Source organism: Amblyomma maculatum, chromosome 11, assembly GCF_055883805.1.
Source record: "Amblyomma maculatum isolate TAMU_Amacu chromosome 11, ASM5588380v1, whole genome shotgun sequence".
In the NCBI taxonomy this organism is placed as follows: domain Eukaryota; kingdom Metazoa; phylum Arthropoda; class Arachnida; order Ixodida; family Ixodidae; genus Amblyomma; species Amblyomma maculatum.
In genome coordinates this window covers 100,776,135-100,786,319 of record NC_139354.1, presented here as the reverse complement: position 1 = coordinate 100,786,319, position 10,185 = coordinate 100,776,135, and the positions used below count along the sequence as shown (strand labels likewise).

Below are 10,185 nucleotides of genomic sequence, written 5' to 3'. Positions count from 1 at the left end.
AGTTTCCGCATGTCAGCACAGAGAATGACATGGAATCCCCCATAGGGCTCCATCATCTTATCCGGCCTTACGTCCTTAATAACGCGACAGAGTTATGCGAACCGTTCTGCCAGAAATCGTGCGCTTCAGTCCCTATTAAGACGAAATACTTTTTCAGCTCATTATGAATATCTTGTGTCTACAAGATGTGCCAACGAGACGTCGCAATAGGTTCTGAAGAAGAAGGCAAAGAGAAAAAAGTATTGAAAAGAAAGAGGAAAGTCTTTCGCCACTAAGAGTGTAAGCGAAACCAGTTGAATCCCCTATTTTGTTTTTTAATGCAGGTCATTGACGCCAAATTCCACACAAATGAAGTTTGTATTAAAGCTTACAAAGAATTTATAAGTTATACACACAGGAACTTCGACTCGTCTAATACAATCTCAGTTTTCGCCACCTATTCAAAGCAGATGATCATTTGCCTATATCATCCTAGAAAACCAATTATATCAGCATGTGTGGATGTAGGCGTATTATTTTGTGCAACTGGCGTTCCCCGGTGAAAATATGAAAAACAAAACGATCCTGAAACCTCATACTGCAAAGCTTACAAATACTCAGACTCTGTTACTCTGATAAGCCCAAATTATTCCTGGCGTTTCGTCTATTATTGTGGGCGTGTATAACGGCCATTTGAGTAGTTGTTGCCTTGCTAAATAACGCATGTTATTTATAAATACATGCATTGCTACAAGCGCCTTCAGAAAATATCTCTTCAAATTGACAGCGAGTTCGCAGTAGTAGAACACAAGCAGGAAATTAATTCAATTAGAACCACAGGCGAAATGAGAAAGCCACAATAAAGAAACTAGGTAAATGTTTACTCCGGACTAACTCTTCAGCAAAAAAGGGCTTTTCTGAACCAATTATATTCCGAAAGAGTACATGTTTAGCTTATTTCTTGAAGATAATAAAATTGTACGAAGAGTTTGCGAAAAAACTTTTTGTTCTGAACTGTTTTCAGTGCGAACTTTAAGATCATTTGATACCATACGACTACGTGATAATCTGTATCAGAGAGATAAAAATATGGTTCACTTTAACTGCACCTCAACAGCGGACTCAACAGGGGGAAAGTTAATTACCTATTTTCATAAAAATCCAAATTCAAATAAAAGAGTGTACATTATTTAAAAATTGTACTTTATTATTGTTGTGACATTGGCACAGATCCCAAACACATATTAGTAAGTCATAAACCACGCAATGCGTTCACAATGTGCTCTTTTAACGCGCCTGCTACTAACATATTGTTACGAAGACGACGAAGCGGGCAGTGGCGCGGAGCGGAGAGCTCGCGCTAGGCCCCCCAGGCAGCACACCAACATCGCACCAATCCCGGCCCAACGTCGACAAAAATTGGTACCAACATTGGCGTAACACTGGCTTTTTGAGAAATTACTACATTTTTATATATTGGTCCGGCTTATATGCCAACATTGCACCTGTCTTGGCACTGCCGACATAGGCTATCAGCTAGCCGTGCCCTTAGTGTCACGTATTGGCATGCCACTAGTATTCATTGGCCCGACTGACATTGGCATTAAACCGGCCGTGCCGTGCGTATCATATATTGGTATTTATTGGCATGCAACAAGTATTCATCGGCACACGTGGCCTGCCACTGTTAAGCCACCTTTAGCCATGCAGTTATTTCACCCTTGCCCTTACTGCTGCCATTTGCTTAACTGTCACTCTGATAATTGTGGTTTTCTTATGCAGTCATTTCCCAATACCACCTTGCATGTCATCTCCCTAAGGAGCCATAAAAACCATGCAATTAAATGAGACAAGCAAAATATTTTCCGAAAACATTTTATTGAGAGCTCATATACATGTAAATGCCACAAGGACATCAGAGGGCCAAAATGCAGTGCAGGAGGCATTGGATACAGGGTTAATATGGGAGAGGCTAGTAGGTGTAATTGGAAACAGGGCACTAAGCAGCACATGACCAGGTAGTGCAGGTAGAGGTGATTGGGTGCAGTGTGCATTGGTCATGATGGAAGGGGCTGGACATGTTGAGCAGGGTTGATGCACTATAGCCTTGTAGTGCGAGAGGTGTTGCAGGAATAGGAGGCTGAGCATGGGTGCATTTCAGGGCAGTGTCCACCATGGATGGAAAATGGCAGTGGACTGTGTTGAGCATGATAGTTGGCAGTGAAGGGTCAATGGATCAAGTGATGAGGTTGAGGGGGCGGGGGAAGCACATGGCCCAGGTAGTAAGCTGGGCACCCCGCAGGAAACAACCGTTCAGGAACAGTTTGTTGAGGAGATTGGTCCGTGGGTCTTACAAATGACATCTGCACAGAAGACAAGCATATATCACAATAAGATCTAAACTCACCTTCTCAACACTTATCCAAACACATATTTGAAGTCTGGGTGCTCTATACGATCGAGTACAAAATACAGAACCCCACTATAGTAAAACCTCTGATATAGTAAAGTGAAACTGAAGTCCCAGTTCATCAACTGTACATTTTCCCCCTTTATAGTAAAGATGTTTTTGGTAAAAATCGGTTAAAGTGCTTCTGACCCTGGCGACGACTCCCGCGCACTACCTAGAGTCGCGAAGCCAAGACTTTTTGTATTTGAAAACAGAACAATAACCCCGAGTGTTCGTTTAGGTGGCTTTACTACTAGCCGTAGCAGCAGTCAGATGAAGCCTACTTTACAGAAGCGTTGGAGCCGTGAGGGAAAGCGCGCAGCGCAAAGAAGAAAAAAGTAAAGCTGTCTACAAACATAGCAAGGAGGCAGCGTGTTCTATTCAGGAAGTTAAGGAGTAAACGTGCAGCAAGAAATAGGGAAGGGAAAGAAATGGGTCAACATACACTGCAATGTGCAGTACAAATCATGAGGCAGTGGTGGCAGAAAGTGGAGGTGCAGCGAGTAAGGTCTTACAGCACTTGAGTGCCATGCGAATTTATTACTTATTGCCTTTTAAAAGACAGAAAGAGCAAAAAGGGACACCATGTTCATGCAAGGCTTTAGTTTTTACATGAAATCGAACTTGGTTGCATTCGTAATCACGTCTTCATGCTTCAAAGGTACTTCCACAAGATGTAGAGAAATTTTATAATGAAAAAATTACACAAAGAGATGATAAAAGCGAGATGGAAGGTATTTAGGTTTTTTTTTTTTCATTAAGCAACAAGACGTGTTCAGTAAGTGCCTATTTAACTACTAGACAGCACTTTCAGGACCATGTCATCACAGACCACTGATACAGTAAAGACCATGATATGGTTTTGTTTGTGGGGTTTAACGTCCCAAAGCAACTCAGGCTATGAGAGACGCCGTAGTGGAGAACTCCGGAAATTTCGACCACCGGGGGTTCTTTAACGTGCACTGACATCGCACAGCACACGGGCGCCTTGCTTTTCGCCTCCATCGAAAAGCTGCCGCCGAGGCCGGGATTCGATCCCGCGTCCTTGGGAACAGTAGTCGAGCGCCGTAACCACTGCGCCACCCCGGCGGGGTAAAGACCATGATATAGTAAATATTTTCGCTGGCCTCAGTGGCTGTACTATAAAGGGGTTCTACTGTATATATTGAAGGCCTATTGCCACACATTCTTCTTTTAGAGCACTTTGCGACCGGTTTCTGGGCCTGCAAAGGCATGCAGCATCTTATGACGTAGGGATGATAAACCTATATGCAAAATAATATCCATTCCAGATACAAAAGAAGGATATCTGGAAGTAAAAACCTGCTTCCGGCAAACCGATAACTTCAGGTAGATGCTTAGTGTTCATATAGAATTACAGTTCCTGAAAATCTGACGGTTCAGGCTCCAGAACTTTCAATTTTAAAAAAAAAAATTCTTAAACATTCCTGCAATAGACAATATGGATTACTAAGCATGCAAGACTGGATGATATTAAAGAACACATTAAAGAATATTTTTTCTGCAGTACACCAGTTACAGGCACGCATACGTTACTGCGGCCAGAATAAAGAAATAATTGCCCTGACAGAGTCATCAAGCTATCTTCAATCGGCTAACTGAGGGAGATGTGTAGATCGCAGATATTCTCAAGGCTGTGTACGCATATAATATTCTCAAGATAACCGTACCATTTCAAGTTCCAGCTTTTTAGTTTTCACAGCTTTATTGCTTGCTGCATTCTACTATAAACAATTGCCTTAATTGTAATGTACCAAGGAATAGTTTTCATACAGTGCTCATCATAAATTAAAGATACCAGAACAACATGCACACAAACAAGAAAAAAAGAACGGGACAGAGCGCCATTCACAACTGATTTATTGTGCAGAATAAAGTACATATATATCTCACTGCCGGCATATGCGCAAATAACCCATTCAGCATCATGTAGTTTAAGATATGTTCAAGAAGCCCATGCCTCATACCACAGCCTCTTTCTCTGAGAAAGCATTTCTTGAACATAGCTTATGTTAAACTACATGATGCTGAATGTGATGTAGCTGAATGTGTTCCTTGGGCATGTGCCTGCAGTGAGATATATATATGTACTCTGTTCTGCACAATAAATCAGTTGTGAGTGGAACTCTGTCCCGTTTTTTTCTTGTGTGCGTGCATTGTTTTGGCGCCTTCAGTTTATAATAAATAAACACGAACAAGCCCAACAAGAAGTTCTAGTAATCATACAGTGCATGCTTGTTCAGCTAAAATTATTACAGGCAGCCTGCAATGAGCAATTGAGCAAGTACTAGAAATTTACTTTGCATAGGCAGGAAAATGTTATGCTAGATCTGAGTACAATGATATTGTACTTCCTTATCAGCTAGCAGCCTACAAGGTATGCATTTTCCCTCATCACAGCTAATCATATGGCCATACCATCGGCAACCTTCCACGTGCAAGATTATATTCAGTTAGGCATACATGGGTGATTTTATGTCCAGGTAACAGGTGTGGTGCTCGGGCATCTGATTTCTTAAAACCAATTCATAGTAGTTGTTGGTATAGAGAATAGTAATCTGCCTGAATATCTGAGGCCAAATATTATTTTCATTGCTTAAGCACACCATAAAATACAATGCTTGATGTGACTATGGGATCATAAAAAACGATACATCTAGCATGACAGTGATTTTTTTACTTTCACCCTATCACAATAAGTTCCTTGAAAACCCAGTTTAATCCTGAGCTGAAAAGTTGTTTCGCACACATTTTACATTTCAGTATCTATAAAATGTTGCTATTTTGTGAATATATTTCAAAATCAAAATTTCTTAACAGACTCACAAATTGTTTTTTTTTTCGAATATGGACAATATTTTGTACTCAAATTAAAATTAAGATTGTGTCTGGAGAAATAGTACTGTTTGCAGAACAAAACAGCACATACGCAAGAAAGCACCAATATCACTCAAATTTAATGTGCAATACACGAAATGAGAGTTAACCTAAAATTACAAGTACAATAGCCCTGTTTACATGGACTCGACAGCACCGGGTTGAATCAGCGTTGATTAAGCAAGGTCATCATTCTCGACCCGGCTGATGTCTACATGAACTCGCTTTCTAGTGAGTAAGTATCGTAGCAGAGCGTTGCATCGAGATTCGAAGTTATTGTGCAAGTTCTTACTCGTATTTGATCCCATTGCCTTTTACTATCGAGAGCTTCGATTATTTTTTATCGTTGATGAGCGCTAAAAATCATTCATTTCGAGTGACGCTCGTCGCCGCTCCAGAGGCTTTTTCATAGCCTAGAGTTCCCCATAACTAGACTCCCTGACTGGACAGCGTCTACATGCCTTTAGATAAGCGCGTCAAGCGAATTAACCTACCCCCTGCAAGCGAGTTAACGCAACCCGCTCCGCCGCCTATTTTACTCGACCCGACTGTGTATACATGAACCCCAGAACTGATTTTTCACTCGACAGATGTACTCGACCCAATACTGCCGAGTTCATGTATACAGGGGTGGAACGCACGTGTAACAAGTAGCAATGCTGCTAAGAATCCAATCTGCTTTCTTCTGGCTCCCCATCCAGTTTTCTAAAAAAATATCTTGTCTGACAAAGGAGGATATTTGGAGTTAAGCAGCTAAGCAACACAAGATCCATATGCTTGCTCTAACGCATGACTCCTCAGTGCACTTACAGTTGCAATTTGCTTGGTCATGTGGCAGTTCACTACACCGTCTGACTAGACATGACAATCAAAAAAATAATCGGCGGATCATTTCTACTTTTATTTAGACATGTAAAAGCTTTTTGGTTGTTGACTTAGCATTTAGAGACTGCGGGAGTTTGCCAGTTTTATACGTCTTATTTCGTTTGGCAGTTGCAAGGGGATGTAGAAGAAGAAATATGAGTAGGGAATATAAGGGGTGACAACATCCCGAAATGAAACTAATGGACCAATGATGCACACTGCGTATCTTAAGTGACGTCACTGGTAACCTCAAACACAGAAAATCGTCCTTGAGTATGACAAATTTGAAGCCCAGGAGGTGAGTTGGTTGTGGGCAAGTAGTTGGTAAAGGGCAGTCCCCCTGAGAGGTAGGCGGCAAGATCACTGCCACCCATTATGGGGAAAGCCCTGGCAAGCATGCAGGCAAAGGTGCACATATATAAGAGCAATAAATGCACAAGGAATGCACGCCTGAATGAGCAGCTGCACTAATAATTTCCTTTTGTCTTGCAGCCCACCCCTCCTGCACTGTAAGCTAGTCTGCTCTGTTTTCCGAACACCGAAGCGTATGCAAAAACAAACAGAATGTCCTCTAAAATTTACAAAATTTGCACGAGTATTGCATGATGATCTCCTTTCTGCAAATGTCTTGCTCTAGGGTTACAGAATAAATTCATTGCAGCTGCGAATAAAGCGAGTTGGGAGCTAATGGCAAATCTCAATGGCTTGGGGAGAGAATTAATTATAATTGTCACTTTGAGCAAAGTAAATAGCCTGGTTTAGATCAAAGTAATATTAGATCTACATGACTGAAGCCAGTGTAGGCAACCAGAAATGTACAAGCAGTCAGTAACTGCATGTCTGTATGAACAAATACATACAGTGCAGGCAGCAGTAATGAAGGGAGAGTGGAAGGCAAATAACCTGAGCAATACTTAATGGCTTTCTTCTCTGAAACCTCAATACAGGCTTCCTGCGAATTCTTGTAATGCAAGCATAATCAAGTATGCTAAATATTCCATCACTTAAAGCACCTGCTCTCCCGTGTTACGCAAATGACAACTACTTCGTCAGTTCAACAAGCTATGTCTGTTATTGTGCTATTACACCACAGGTTCACTCAATCATGCCTCAACTTGGAATAGTCACATACTGTTGAAATAAAGCAACGAAATATAGCACCAGCTATTAAAGCACTGCCAGGGACATGAAGGATATTATTTTCTGCATACTGTGGGCAAGACTTCTGAACAAGTAAGACTTGAGCTAAAAAGCTAGAAAAAGTCATATAGCATGCAATCATACAGCGAAAAGCCAGCAGAGCCTTTTTTAAAGCCTTTATATAAAGCAAAACAAAGGCAATGTGTCATACCTACCGAGGCAATGCTTCCTTACACACAGCATGTTTCATGGCAAGGCTCCCACAGTTGTTGACAGGTTTTGCAGCACCAAAATGATGATGATGTTGTCTGCCTCACATTCACGCAGCACTCCTTTGATGGCAGATGATTGCTTGTGCAAAAGCAGTGCGATGATACAAGTGGAGCAGCTGGACTGCGGGCGTTATAGAGCAAAGAGCCCTAAATGCAAGGAAAGAAAGTCTCCATTAAATCGATGCCTCTAAATCATGATAAAAGCATACCACGGCTCTTCTCTGTTTAGTTAATCTATAATTTCAATTGAAAGCTGTCTCAAAAAAAGTACTAATTGCAACTCTATGTTACACATGGTATAACATAGCTGTGCCAGGGCGGTGGGGCGATCAGTTAGCATAACGACCGGAAAATGCATACTGATGTTTCACGCAGTCTTGATGCTGGAGCAAAGTGTCATGGTGCGGAGAACAAAATTAAAAGCATGCACGGGCGCCAAACGTGTGCTACACAACCGACGCGACTAGAGGTGTACACGGGCATAAATTTTGAGCCCGACCCGGGCCTCATGCTACAAACCCGAACCCGGCCTGGAACTGAAATTGTCTGAGCCCACCCAGCGCTCACACTGAAGGCTCCCGCCCTGCTGGACATGCTATAACAGACCAGTTGCAAAACCTACAAGTCGGCTTCCCTATGAGGCAGGAATTCATGCACAGTGGCGACAGAACCTGATTCAGGGATAATAATTAGGTGCAGTACATGCATCTACCACAGTCCACGCTGCTTGGGATGCAGTTCCCCACGCACAGGCCATTGTTAGAGAAAGGTTTTCAGGCATTCTTAACACTGGAATAAAGGGTGGAGCACTGTCACCCTAGGTGTGAAGAAAGAAAATTTAGAAAAGGGACACTAACCGGAGAGGGTAATAGCGGGGCGACAATAGGCACGCGAATGATACTGTGACGAATGGGCAAGAGGTGCGGGAATTACCCTTCCCGTCAGGCGATGTGCTAGCACTGTACCCAACTATTACCCCAAAGTCTATGCCACCATTGTGCAGGAATGTCTGTCGCGCCGGGAAGCTGACGTGTAGGTTTTGCAACTGATCTATTGCAGCTGAAGCAACGATACAGAAAGAAAAAAATAGGCCACAATCCCTGGCGATGCATCGCGCGACGACGACGATAACGCCTGTCGCTGCCGCTAGTGCACATCGCACAGAGCGAAGGACCTCAGCGACAGAGACGCGTTTTCAGCCTTGCTTTGTTAGCGCCGCCTCTTCGTTTAGTAAATGAGTATAGTTACGCTATATCCAGTTTCTTGCACTAAACAGCAACACTGATGAAATTTCTTGAAAAGCGTCGAGCCCCCCCTCCCCCCCCCCAAAAAAAAAAAATGGTCCCAGCGCAGCGGCGTGCTACTATACTGCGATGCAGACATGATTGAAAGCAGTGGCGTTTTTCTGCAACTTTCGAAAATTAGCAATATCTAGCCACACTAGCCTTTTTTGTTTTGCAATACTACCCTACCAAGCTTTTACTAAACCGTCTCGATGCGCTCATATATGCACGGATCAGACGAAATGAGCGTCTGCAGGATTTTCGCTCATACCGGACAAGGGAAACAAACTTTGCATGCAAAAAAACAAACAAACAAAAACAACGAAGGTGAGTACCCCAAAGCCTTTTGCGATTGGCTGCCTCGCGAGCTGGTTCCAGCATCATGAGCGATTTCTAAAAACTCAGAACCTGGGCGACAGCGCCGAGCGGCAATGCTTTAGCGGTCCTAAGCTCACTGCGCATAGTGCTGCCGCGCGACTCATGCGGTTAGCGTTTTATCGCACCAGACACGAAAATATATGCTTTTGCCCGGACTCCACCGACTCCGCCCGAGGTCACCCGAGGGAACCCGAGCGACCGAGCCAAGTGACGGCTATACGCCGTTCCAGCCACTGTAACGCCGTGAATATCCGAAGTTGGCTTTTAGGGCTACGATGCGACGCAGTTGTTTACTTTAGGAAATCAGTACTCTGCAAAACAGCAACGGTTTAACTTGAAATAAGCTGCAAAATGATCGGAATCAAGTCGCGCATACTTGAGAACCACTTTTGAAAAGTTAACAACGTAAGAAATATGCTAAAAGAAGACAAATCTCCCTAGCACATGGCTTACGCAGCCTGCAGCAACAATGAAATGTAAGACAACGCTTGTAATTTAAAAAATGCTCAATCTAAGAGGCTAATATTTTGCTCCAATATACACAAACGCTTTATAAAACCTGGATGAAAAAATTTGAGAACTTACATGGAATATTTCTTGAAGAAAGAAGCATTTTCCGTGCGCGGTGCCACCGAACGTCGAGCCGAGCGAACGAGCGGCCGTTGGATGGACGAAAGAACGGAGCGCCCTCTTTGAAACAAAATACAACTGCCGCCGTCATGCCGGCTAAGCGATTGTCACGTCATCCTTCGAGCTTTTTAGTAATCGCTTTTTCAGCAGATCGATGGTCTCGGTTTTGTACCCTCCGTTTAGCAAGCGTTTCCTAGATGACAGGACTTGAATCAGCCTTGAACGATGCGCTGCTGTTACTGCTCATCTATGTAGGGCTCTGTGCCAGCAGCGAAGCGCGTCGTCGTCCTGG

General features: G+C 43.1%; 1 long non-coding RNA gene across 1 annotated transcript; it reads right to left on the bottom strand.

Annotated features, from left to right (window-relative positions):
- Window positions 1–1,840: 1,840 nt before the first annotated feature.
- Window positions 1,841–9,936, bottom strand: LOC146174504 (uncharacterized). Its single transcript, XR_014702255.1, has 3 exons — window positions 9,849–9,936; window positions 7,546–7,749; window positions 1,841–2,342 (listed from the first exon to the last, which is right to left on the bottom strand). It is a non-coding gene; the product is annotated as an uncharacterized LOC146174504 (long non-coding RNA).
- Window positions 9,937–10,185: the final 249 nt, after the last annotated feature.